Source organism: Haliotis cracherodii, unplaced genomic scaffold, assembly GCF_022045235.1.
Source record: "Haliotis cracherodii isolate W230 unplaced genomic scaffold, xgHalCrac1.p SCAF_8, whole genome shotgun sequence".
In the NCBI taxonomy this organism is placed as follows: Eukaryota; Metazoa; Mollusca; class Gastropoda; order Lepetellida; family Haliotidae; genus Haliotis; species Haliotis cracherodii.
The window spans coordinates 47,411,546-47,425,576 of record NW_027266341.1 but is presented as its reverse complement, the minus strand read 5'-3'; the positions used below and the strand labels follow the sequence as shown (position 1 = coordinate 47,425,576).

Below are 14,031 nucleotides of genomic sequence, written 5' to 3'. Positions count from 1 at the left end.
TGACGTCTAAGGGTTTTTGATGTGATATTGATATGTTTTTCTGTGGCTGAATGAGACTCTTAAAAGTCATACATTGAACAGTTTTACAGAGTGGAGTGTCATTCTTGGTAAGACATAGGGTATGGGTACAGGGTATGGGGAATATTTAGCGTAGTGGTCATCCTGTTACTCAAGGTAACATGCCAGTCCCATAATGAAACAACGTACATTCGTTAATTAATCATTGCTATTTCATACTCACATTTCAGGGAACACGACGAATGCTCTCACACTGGCAAAGATCTGCAGAAATACGTCTACACACATCACCAGCTCTGGTAACCACATGATCATTTCGTTTCACTCAGACATGTCTGTCACAGGAAGAGGCTTTCGTCTGCAGTACTCAGCTGGTAATTGTTCTTTTCCCTACAAGAGTTTTTAATGTTTTACAAAGCTCAACATTGTGGTATTGTTGAGTCATCAAAGTCATACTCTTCTTCATGTTTTTTTTCTATTTGAACAATAATGAGTGACCCAGAGTTTCCCTTCTGTGATACACTGCTGCTTGTAACCTGGTACCCACCTTACAGTAACTCACAAAGTTACCTATGCAATGCTCTCCAAGACCTTGTGTCATCTATCAACGCCCTGATCACATCAGGTTGAACATCCTTGAGAATATCAGGCACCTAGTGGGACTTAACAGTTTATATCATCTTTAGGTTTTAGCTCCAGTTGCATCCGAGGTCGTCAATGTAAGTTGTGATGGCTTAGGATTTACAGGCATCCAGAGTATTACATTTCCGTTTGCTTATGCCGTTGCAGGACCTGTTTGTGGATTGTCAAATCTTTCCGCCTCTTTGACAGAGAAAACATTGACCTCTCCTGGCTATCCATCATACTATTACAAGTAGGTACCTACACACTTGACAAGTGAGTAACTTTAGCCAGTATATATGTGCACTACACATGTGACCAGTAGAAAGCCCTAAACACGTGACAAGTAGCACTACTTTCATAACAGGTAAGAAGAGTTCTCCAATTGACAAATAGCAATACACAAGTGATACATAGCACCATGTACGTGACAAGTAATGACACTGCACACGTCACTTATAAGTAGTCACTTTTAAATAGTGAGACGATATATTCTTACGAAATATTTGAATGTTTTGCCTTTTCTAAAATAGCATTTATGTATCACTGAATATTGCATGTTCTTGGCACAGTCCGATAGGTACATGTGTATAGGTGGTGTGCATTATTTACTGGCAGCTCACACATGATGCTCATACTGAGTTTTTGTAGACCAGAATAAACTCTGCATTGATAGTGCCAAAAGCGGCAAAAGAAACCATGCACGCTCACTTACTGTTAATCAGTGGCAAGGGTTAATGAAGGTCGCACATATTGTCACATGATTGTTTATATATGAGATTGTACATGTATGCAATGGTTTTGATCTGTGCATACGTTCTAAGCTGATGCAGCAAATTTACTTGCAGCAACCTACACTGCACGTGGACTATATCTGCACCCGTTGGATATAAAATAACAGTCGATATCGTGGATCTTTCTATGGAACAATCGTGCGTAAATGACTATCTTCTCTTTACAGGCGGTACGTACAATGTATATTTTGTGGAAAAAAATACTTGACATAAATAAAATGATGATATTGACCTTCGTGCTGTACTAGGTTTCGGTTATCTCTGAACAATATATTATATTTGGATTTACCAATCGTCTGGATTCATGTTGACCTTATTTGAATGTTGCTTGGTAAACAATGCTTCGTTTTTCATAAGTATTATGAAGTGATTCGGAGCGAGACATTTCAAGAATGACGATTAGCATAGAATAATATTCATTCAAGGGTCCTCATACCACAAGGTTCAGTTGGGAAAATATTGTGGTACCACCACCATGGACGTCGTCAGCTCCAGTAACTACATGGCCATAACCTTCCACACCGACAGCTCCATCAGAGGAAGAGGGTTTAATCTGAAATACAAAGCCGGTACGATGATTGTGTGTTAGGCACCGCACCGTGTGTGTGTGTGTGTGTGTGTGTGTGTGTGTGTGTGGTGTGTGTGCGTTCGTGCGTGTGCGTGTGCGTGCGCGCGTGTGTGTGTGTGTAAAATAGACAGAATATTTAATTTGTCACTCTGATAATTTCGTTTGGCCCTCACAGCTTTGTATTGTTCACAACAACCCCAACGATGAAGCATTATTATCATATCATTGTTAATATTTGCAAGTATGGTACAAATGATGAACACATTGAACACCAAACTATCAGCACGTTAATGACCAATTATATTTGAACATTTTCGCATGTATTAAAATTAGATCAAATTAGTCTCTGAAAATCTCGAAAAACAGTAGCCTGATGTCAACCGTAGGTGTTGTTTATCGTTTGTACGAATACTCCTGGTACCTTTATTGACAACCTGTAAGCATTTTCGCATTTGGAAATTTTTATGCAGATCGCGTAGGCCTGTAAATGCACTAAGGCCATATCAACAATTTGTCAGTTGTGGTAGATTTTCCCCCATTATGTGGGATAACTGGTTACATACTGCGAATTAGATTAATTTGACTTTTCATTTATATTCTGTTCTAAAGTTTTTAACTTTTGAAATATTTACTTACTGTCATGAGACCTCTACTGAGAGAGTAGAATTCATTGGTTTCTATTTTTTATGTAGAGTCACACAATGTGCTTAGTTGTGGAAGGTCAAGACTCAACGCCTCTACTTCCATGGCGGGCTATTTGACGTCTCCTGGTTACCCAATCAACTACGAAAAGTACGTATATGCTTACATGTGGTCTAGGATTATATAAACATTGATAATGACAGGTTACTTTCATAACAACTTACTAAGCGACAGCACGAATCCTTTCTACATTCATGAGAGTAGATTGTACGATACCGACTATTTCGTGATCATGTGTTTATGAATCACTATGTCTAATAATGATGATACCAGATGTTCTCGTAAAGATAAACGCATCCTGCCCCATCTGTGACACCCATCACATGCAAGAGCAAGTCAACTGTTCATCAAAAAACAACTCTTAAAAAACACGAGGGACCGAGTTCTTGACCCAATCGTCTGATAACCTGTTGTGCGCCCTTGAACGAACTAGGATCCTGTTACAGTGACCTGCATCATTAATGGATTGTATTCCTAACATTCTTAGTAACATAAACACGCCACACACAAATTCCTTTAGCTGAAGTTGCCTGTGTTATATATTGCACACTCAATCTATGAGTCAAAAGGGCCTAGTTTTAAGCAAATTGCAACAGAAAAAATCCAAATGTTTATTACTTGTCAATGTTTGCGTATAAATATGTAAAACATAGAAGTGGTGAAACACTGTGAGAAACGTTGCCATGACAACCACCATTAAGATATTTAGGTTTATTTTTGTATTAATTGGTTTACGGATCCGCCGAACATAAAAATCAAGAAAGAAAGAAATTTGATAATTATATAATTCTAACCGAGTCTGTGAACACCATTTGGCAATGAAACATATCAAGTACCTCAAATTAGTTCCGTCTGTGTCCCAACAAAAGACATGGCCTACGGTATGTACACACTCTTTGCGTCATGCTGTGGACCTATTCAGCCTACTCTCTACCAGCTGTGTGTGGGTTGTTTCTAACCGATGTGATTGACAACTTGACATAATTACCCCATTTTCTGTTTTCTGGTCCATCGATAGCTTGATTGTCTGGTTTGTTTACAGGCCGCCTTCTCGTGGCGAACTGTGTGAGTGGCGGGTGCTACCGGCAGGGCAGCACAGGGCATGCTTACCCTTTTAGCGAACACCTGGTGTTACTATTGATTTTCAGCGATCCATTCATATCATTTTCACCACTATTCCCAGATGGAATCGATGCATAATCGAGACTGGGTATTCTCTGGCTTTGACGTTTTATACTTACACGTTATATATATATACTCGGACCCCGTGGTACCGCGGCATTCATTGTATCGCGGCATTTGTGATTTCCGGTAGTCCACGCGGGACACGCCTCTGAGCAGCTGTCTATTAATGCAAATCAGTAACTAGTAAGTGCTCACTTCGTAAACAATTTCAATTTCCACGGAATGTTCCGTCTGCTGTAAGTAAGGAGTTATTAATGCGTTGATACTTACTTCTGGCATCATTTTTAATATTTCCTTACCCCCAACTATCAATGGCCAACGATATAACCCGCAGTTCCCCAAGTAAACTTTCTCTATCGACCTGAACTAGATCATATGCATATTCATGGCGACTGATAAGGTAACGGAAGTTACGTAGTCCGCACATTTTTCCCCGCTCTGTGCCCAGAATCTATTTGAAGATCATAACGGCCATAATGCCAAACTTGGAAATACGTTCTTCACTAGTAGCCAAAAGATAAATACACACTTTGGGCATACTAGGAGTGCTTTTTATATGTATTTATTGTTGACTTTTAACATTTTTTCCATTTTGTGACAAATTTTTGTCATCCTTTTTTTTATTATCAGTCTTAGAATATCATTTCTGATATTTTGTTGTTGACTTACAAAAATATTTTTCTCTTACTTTTCGGTAAATATGCATTGAATTCCTATTACTGATAACACATTTAGAATTTTACTTGTGCTGTCTTTGCACTTGTCAGGACAAATCACTGATGATGGTCTTGCATGATCATACCAAGAGGTTGGTAGAATTATGTCCTCTTTTTGTCCAGTTCGGACCTCCATACACAACTTTTCTCTGTACCGCGATACGATGGAGTTCTCTCCCTTGTCAAACAGCGTGAGGCCCGGCTTGTACTCGGAGCTACTTATGTAGATAATGAACTTTTATCAGTAAAATATGCATTGTTTGATAAAATAAATGATATCTGATATAGGGAACACGAATAATCATTAAGGATAGTGAGTGCATTTTGTTCCGTTTAGCGTACATGACAAGTACCGCGATACCCCGAGGTTGCTACATTTCATGATCAGGAGGTGAAGCGTATGAAACGGATTTGTTGCCGTGTTCTTCCTTGCAACGTGTTCGCTTAAGGTTGTCTCATTTAGGTTAATGCCCTCTCTTTAAAACAATCTAGCCCTGTGAGGTATATCTTTGAAATGTTTATGATGAAATATATTGTTTGTTTGTTGTTTCTTTGTTTTTTTGTTTAACGCCGCACTCAGCAATGCTCCAGCTATTGGACCAGGCAACCCAGTGATTGACATCATGATCGTCGATCCTTGGGATCGATGACATGCATCAACCAAGTCAGCGAGCCTGACCACCCGATCCCGTTAGTCGTCCCTTACGACAAGCATAGTCGCCTTTTATGGCAACCATGGGTTGCTGAAGACCTATTCTACCCCAGATCTTCAAGGGCCGAAATATATTAAGTAAAGTACGGACCTAACCAAAGTGAACACCCCCGTCTCGGATATGAGAAACTTCGTTGATCAGTGAAAATGTAAACTTTGATACAAAACACCACTAGATGATCTACCCTTTAAATTGTATTTGCAGTTCTGGCATTGTTTTGTTGTTGTTGCAGAGATTAAGATTACAGTGTGTTAAATAGTCTATAAAGTAGTTACATAGGGTATAAAATTCCCCCAAACTGACCGTCCTCTAGCAAAATATACCGTCTCGGACTGTCGGGCAGGCGGGTATTTTACACACACACAGTTTCAATAACCAATAACCAAATTCACACAAACAGATTTCAATGAATAGATAAACACAAAAATGCTGTGTCAAATAATGAAACTGCAGAGAGACATGCATATTAGAAAACAGTGAAATACATATGAGGTGGCCTCTCTTTGGCTTTTTGGAAATTTCAAATATTAATTATTTGTATTACTTTGAAATTTGTGTATTGACATAATCAGACGTCTTCAAACAGTTAACAATTAGCCTTTGTTATTATTTACACTTGCAAGTAGTGTTACTTTTGGCCGTGTTGGAGTACACAGTGACCAATGTGAGCAAAAGAAGCCGACTTTGTTCCAAATGTACGTGACACAAGTCCCATGAAAATCAGTTTGAGTCAATGACTTGTTTTATGTTTCGACATACTTTACCTGTATGTATTCATTTAGCACACAAGAACCTAGTGTTAAAATGATGGATGTCTTATTCTCACTCATATGAACATACATGAGTACCTTCATAACCTATATATTCTAGACGGTTGAGTATTTCGTAAGTGCCGGGAGGTAATGAAGATACCGTGGGCCACAAAAAAGACCCCATTATCATTTCTTGTCCTTTCTGCAAAGCAAATTACAATTACCAAGTCAGTATGACTAATCCTGCAGCTGGTGAACATTGACATACTTCTGAAGTATATGACTAATTGTTTTCATTTCAAGTGAGTGACTGAGTCAGTTAATGTTGTTTAATCTGTAAGTAATAAGTACAAACGTTAATTTGTGAACAAACAAGCTTGTTATTTTATAACTCGTATAGGTCTCCAATGTTGTTTGTTTGTTTGTGTGTTGTTTAACGCTGCAATCAGTAATATTCAAGATATATGACAGCGATCTGTAAATAATCGAGTCTGGACCAGACAATCCAGTGATTAACATCATGAGCATCGATCTACGCAATTGGGATAAGATGACATGCATGAACCAAGTCAGCGAGCATGACCACCCGATCCCGTTAGTCGCCTCTTACGACAGGTATCGTCGCCTCTGAGGGCAAGCATTGGTTGCTGAAGACCTATTCTTTACCCGGATCTTCACGGGCCGATCAATAGTTAAACTAATAGTAATTACATTGTAACAGGCTTGGGACAGTCGCCTTGTGAAAGTCAGGGTTCTTTTGTCCATATGTGTCAATGTGTCAAACCCTGATATTGCTAATGCGATATTGCGTCTTAAAATCTTACCCACTCATTGTTACGGAAAAACAAATGCTGAAGACATTACGGTCAGGCGTAGTGTGCTATATCATTACATGCTGGTATATATTTATTACAGCCAATGTACAAAATTCCGAAATATTTCAGTCATATAACAAATTGACTGAAAACCCTGTCCATTCGTTTCATTATGATTAGGAATTCCAAACAAAACATTTTGATATTGAATTCCCTGGCCAAGTGACTGAAATTGATATGATTAAAAGAAAACGAACTGTATGGGCATTTTTGTTTGTTCTAATCCTAACATGATTACAATATATTTCATTGTGATGCTTTTAATAATTTGTTTATAATTTTAAGTCACAGTGTCAAATGAATTTGACAGATTGTTCAGTCAAATTGTTAAAATAAGATATTGAGGCATTTTGTAAATTGTCTCAGTTAATCTCATTGTACACATTGACTGATTTTACGTATTGACAGAAGCATATAAGCAATTTTATGGTTTTGATCTGTGCATATGTTTCAAGTTAATGTTGCACTTTTCTTTGCAGTAACGTTGCCTGCATATGGACAATAGCCGCAACTGTTGGATACAAAATAAAAGTGGAAATTTTGTATCTTTCTGTACAATACTCGACATTATGTACACATGATTATCTTCTCTTCAGTGATGGTAAGCACAATGTATGACTTTACAAAAGTGCTTAAAAATAATCATACTGCACTTCCTTTTGAATTGTTGTTCAATAGCATTAACAGAAACAGCTATATATATTTCTGATCAATAGTCAGTATTATTATTCTCATGACTTCAGAAAATGTATATATTTATGCGTCTAAGCCGACGATTTGAGTGAAGTGTTTGGTATAGAAATGCAATGAATTATTCGTCAAATCGGGAATGATGATTAACATAAACCATATATTTATTCAAGGTTCCTCGTCTGACGCCCCTGCCTTGGCTAAATACTGTGATACGACCATCACGCACGTTGCCAGCTCCAGCAACTCCATGACCATCACCTTCCACTCTGACAGCTCTGTTACGGGAAGAGGGTTTTCTTTGAAATACATCGCCACGTTAGGTGCTCGCTTTTCTTGTGCCTTTCAGAAAACATACATTTATTCTCTTCTATTGAATTGAAAAAGGACGAATAAGACACTGGAAAAAAGTATAATTTTGCTTAGGCTTCCCAAAATCAACAATTGTTCACTAGACATGCTGGATGACTTGAAGAAAATGTGCTGAAATTGTTCGAATATGTAAATATTGTTGTCTCCAGTATTAATCCCATTATGAAATAACATCTTATCCTTCTGCTGAGTTTTACGCTGTTAAAATATCCCTTAAACTGGAAGTGATTCTGTGAGCTACGGATAAGTACTCTTTTACAGGACGAGGGTTTTCTTTGGAATACACCGCAACGTTAGGTGCTCACTTTTCTTGTGCCTTACAGAAAACACACATTTATTCTCTTCTATAGAATTAAAAAAACGGAAAACTTAGTTTAGGCTTCCAAAAATGAACAATTCTTCGCTTAACATGCCGGATGACATGAAGAAAGTGTGCTGAAATTGTTCGAAAATGTAAATATTGATGTCTCTAGTATCAATCCCATTATGAAATAACTTCTGCTCTTAACATATTCCTTCAACTTGAAGGGATTCCGCTAGCTGCGCATAAGTACAGTACCATAACAAGCCAACAATGTTTATTCTAATATAAGCTCAATATCTATCATTAAATAAATCTAAATAATCTCCTGTTCAAACCATTAAAATAGTGTCAGAAAAATCATCGATAATCAGGCTACTTTTTTCTTGTTTGTTGGTTGTTTAACGCCTCTCTTAGGAATATTCCCGATCCCGTTAGTCGCCTCTCCTTGTTTGTACAAAATTATAGTAGACATGTCGAGGACATTTCCAAATTTGACACATCGGTGACTGGAATTATGTCCGACACACTTCACTTTATTTAACTTTCACCATCTGTGCCCGTGTTTTTGTCAAGTTAACAATTTACTTGTGTTTGTACGTGTTTGTGATGGCCGCAACCGGTGGGGTAGGCAGGATACGCTCCGTTGTCCGCATCTGGTATCATCATTATTAGATAGTGATTCATAAACACATACTTATGATATAGTCGGAATCATATTATGGACTGAGCTTTTAGCAGGAAGTTCTTACGATTATGGAAAAGGTTTTGTCATTTTTATTATCATTATGAAAAGGGCTTTTGCGTCCCTATATCAATGTAAGATAGAAGTAATATTTTGAAAGTTATCGTATATGACAGATGAATAATTGTAGTGATCACTGCTTCCGCACCGTACGTAAGGTTGCAACGGATTGGTAAACTGGTGTTGCTCGCGAAATGTTTCGAAAGTTATCTATATTAAAGATATACGGTAACTTTCGTGTCGCTCGCGAACTTCAAGGTGTTACATAGGCATGTGCTATCTATATGTAAAGAAATTCACAAAATAATGACACAATACGGATTGTTCTCCTACATGTTTCAGTTCCATCTTCAGGAAAAAGTGATTACAGTTATAGAAACTGTAACTGTAAGCAGTTTGTGTAACTGTAATCACAAACCGTGTCATATATATTAATTGAAAAGTTGGGTCAGTAATCTAAAAGTGTTAAGAGGGACAAAATCTAATCCCTTTTTAATGAAGGCAACCCAGAACGTTCAGAACGTTTTATTCCTTGACAAATAAATAAGGTCATGATCACACCCCGTCTCACCATCCAGACACAAGTGTCTCTTCTAATGGATCTAATGTAGAGACCTTGTTAAAGTTTACCTCATTCTGTCTTTCAGGCTGTGGAGACGTTCAACAGATAGATTCTTCTGAAACAAAAATGATTGAGTCACCGAATTACCCCCTGAACTACCCAACGTAAGTACAGACTATAAGTTGAAGTTTAGGGTACATCAAGCGGCGTTCCACGAGAGATAAGTTTTACTCCCACTATTGGAAAAGTGAGATACGAATTGTTTGTCACATTAAAGCCAGGTGAGCTCCAAACAAACATTTCTTTATTTGTAGGCACTATGCATCACATACATCTAAATTTATTTTTTATACGGCAAGAGCTTGAATTATAGAGATTACATAGATTTTCTAATACCCCTTCTGAAATACATCAGTCAACAGGTGAAGCGGTTCTTTTTCATTGGTGTGTGCACATGTTTCCTTTTCTCCCCCAAACAAACAACAACGATATATTTTCCGTTCTGTTGTTCCAGGTCAGGCATGTTACAGCAACTGATGTATTAGCAGGCAATAACCTTACAGCTAAAATCATGGGTAGACCCATGCCTTCACCATCTGTAATGATTGTGTTTGGTCGACGATATATGTTTAAATAGCTGTGGGGGTAACTTTGGTTATTTGAATGTTAAGGTAGGTTTTGTTCAATCTGATACCGCAAATTATGTCCTGTGCAAAATGGGGAATACAGCCAATACTGCTAATAATATTGCCAACTGTCGACAGACTAGAAAAAGTTTGTTTTATATTTTGTGCCACGAAGATATTTTGTTCTTACGTCTCCCTTATTTTCACATATTCGTGTAAGCGCTTATACCACAGGCACAGTTTGTTATAATGTATTGTTTCAATTTTAGGAATGCGAACTGTGAATGGACAATCAGCACTGATGTTGATGGACACGTAATCCATGTTAGAGCGATGCATTTCAACCTTCAGTCTTCCTTTCATTGTACATCCGACTATGTACAACTCTATGAGGGTAATGGCCTCCCCGATTCAGGGCTTTCCAAAAATATTGTAACAGTGACAGTGCGATATCTGAACAATTTTATCAGGGTTAAAGAAGTTATTTCTAGATTGTCGATTGTAACTGTATTTGTCAGACAATCTTTGCTCTATTACCCAATGAAACCCCATCAGCCTGGATGGTAGTCCTGCAAGTTACACCAGGTGGTAGGGTTGGTGCGGCGGTTTAAAGGAATCGTTGTGCTGAGTTGTGCCCTTTTCACCAAGCTGATAGACGTCCACGCCCTACGTTACAATGGGGCTCGCATTGTGGAGGTTTCAATGTTCATTTTGTTACCATAATTGGTGCCCGAAGAGGGCTTCGTCAGCAAAGTGGTAATAACTAAATATAACTCCAAAGAATATGAATAAAGTAAAGTCAATTGTTCCAATGTTCTTCAGCCTTTGGACCTTTTTTGATCGAATTGTTCAAATAATATACCTTTTTAACTTCACCTAGTTCTAAGTATAGCACACGTCTCACAATACCGCATACATTTGCATGTTATATTCCTGTATCAGTCACGGGACCATCTGATTACTTGCTCGGTCAATGGTGTGGAACGGATGGACCAGATACACAGAGTACAACACAGAGTATGAAGGTTCGATTCCACTCTGATGGTGCCTGGTCCCAAAGTGGATTTCAGTTGGCTTTCACAAGTACTGCCGTCAAGCAAACATCTGCAGGTAAGATTTAGAGTTTATTCATTCATTTCTAAATACTTTGAAGCTTTAAGACTAGATGAATGAGATGCATCAATCGGTCATTCCAGCTAAACATTTATTTTGTCTCAGTCATTGTACATTTCCATCGTGTTTGTGTTGATTAACACCTGCAGCGAATTTCCACGGTTACAATATACTACCTATGTTGTACCAGACCACATGAAATAAAACATTATACGTAACATATGTGTTGATTGCTAAGGGATATGTTTGGTTTTGGGGTGTTCAATGGAGGTGGACTGGTGGGCACTGAATGACAGGCAGACTTCGCTGCCGCAGTTATATTGCAATGGTAACCCATTAGCGTTATAACATCGCAGTGCTATTGCAATAGCTTTTTTAACCCAAACAGTCAACCGTAAAAACGTTAATGTGATAATGCAATTAACCTAAGGGAAATCGTCCAATACAAACTTCAACGCCAGAGAAAAACCTGTTTCGATTATCCGACGAAACAGATTCCATTGTGTAAAAGGCAGAATAGCGGGAATGACTTTTACGGACGTAACCTGATGGATTATACTGAAATTTGAAACGTGTATATTGCAGTAATACATTGGTGATACAAACATTCAGTGCCTGACACTGTCAAAATACACATTACATGTACATTCTTTTTTTAACGTTTCCTTCATTTTCATGTTGTTTGTGTACAGCTTCTTCAGACTCGAAAGTAGGAGGCATAATTGGAGGTGTACTCGGCGGAATTGCAGTTGTGGTTTTAGCAACGTGTTGCTGCTGTGTAATTTGCAAAAGGAAAAAATCCACGTCCAATGACCAGTCGCAAAGAAACAGAACACGTGATATCAATCTGAACATCGTCTTCTCCATCCCTCTTTCCAACTGCCCGGCAACTGAAACTTCTACTCCGGCGGTCATGTTTACTAATACACCACCCCCAGCCTACAATGAAGTCACGAAGGATGACCCCCCACCGTATTGTCAGATAATTTCGCTATCACAAACCTTTGTGAGGTCACCCCCTAGCGATGCATCTGATTGTGAAGCCATAGATAACCCCAAAGACCGTAACAGCGGGACTTTCGTATGATGCATGTGTTTTGAATTTGTGAAGTAAATATGAAAGGTCACACACATGTGCAATACCGCCCGGGTATGTGTGTTGAGGTTACCACGAGAGTGTGTTTGTGAATGGTAAATATCCTGTATAAGGAATAAACATTATGTATTTAGCTCGCTAAGGTGCATGCTGCTGTTGTGAGATAAGTATATGTAAATGAGACAAGTCCCGTTACAATTTTTAAAATTATTCATGTTAAAACGAGGTGACTTGACATGCCCCCAGCAACCATGCTCTTGCCACACATGGAATCCATAGCGGTATTATCTACAATGTAAACAAAACAGGTCTCCCCACAACTAATGAAACGATCACGAAGCCGGATGGTGGTAATACCCAATCGGCTTGCTAGCCGGACTAATTAAGCCACGCCTCCTCGCTAGCACTTTAAAGATTCGTTTGGCTTAAAACAAATACAGACCTCAAGATACGAAAGAACAATTAGATCACGTTTTCGCACTTTTTTCTCGGCCATCGTATTGTACATCCTACTGGCTACATAATGATGTAAGAAATATGTATTATTATTTTTCATGGCACTTTTTGACTGCCAAAAGTACAGCTTAAGACAACAAAAATGACCCAGTACACACGTACTTCTGATCCCATTCGTCTTCTACTCAGTGAATTCAATTTTAACCTATCTTTCTTATCGTCACAATTTTTGTACATTTTGTAATTTTCTTCTTGTTGAAAATAAATATCATGATCATTTCATGCTTGAATGTACAATCTACCTTCAAACAAGAAACAAATATATATTATCAAAGACGTTTACATCTTTTCCAAATGACAATTTAAATTTGTTTTGCATACTCATGTCAAACTCAAATGTTACAATGTTGTAAAATGTTGCACTGTACATACACCATGCATTGTTCGTTGGAAGAAACCCGCATACCTTGTAAGTATCTTGACTGAGGGCCTATGGCCTCTCAACTTGCCATGAATGAACAAAGGCAATAACTGTTCCAAAATTACAGGTTAAAACAACAAAAATGATCCAGTATACACATAACAATGTTGTTTCTAGTTGATAATTGAGAGGTGTACGATGGATTATTTCAAAATTCTAACAACATTTGTACATATTGTAATCTTAATGTTGTTTATCAGTTTATGCTTGTTTGAACAGCCTATCTGCAATCAAGAAACAAATATATACCAAAAAGTTTACATCTTTTCTAAATATCAATCTGTTTTGCATACTCATGTCAAACTCAAATGTTACATTATTGGAAAATATTGCACTGTACACACATCATGCATTGTTCGTTGGAAGAAACCCGCATACCTTGTAAATATGTTGACTGTGGGCCTATGGCCTCTCAACTTGCCATGAATAAACAATTGCAATAACTGTTCCAACTTCTAAATGCCTTTCAAAGGATCACAGCTTGATCACATTTAACTGTTATTTAATATGTGAGGTTCGCGCCCTTTCTCTTCTTATCCCATCTCTTGGGCTGTGGAGAAGTTCACTGATGCAATACACCCTTTCAGTGTGCTACGTGTGGTAAACAGTACTATTGTCTGACCGACTGACAAAGTATTTAAAGTT

General features: G+C 38.1%; 1 pseudogene; it reads left to right on the top strand.

Moving 5' to 3' along the window:
- Positions 1–13,754, top strand: part of LOC139450653 (cubilin-like) — a 32,657-nt pseudogene extending 18,903 nt beyond the window's left edge.
- The last annotated feature ends 277 nt before the right edge of the window (positions 13,755–14,031 follow it).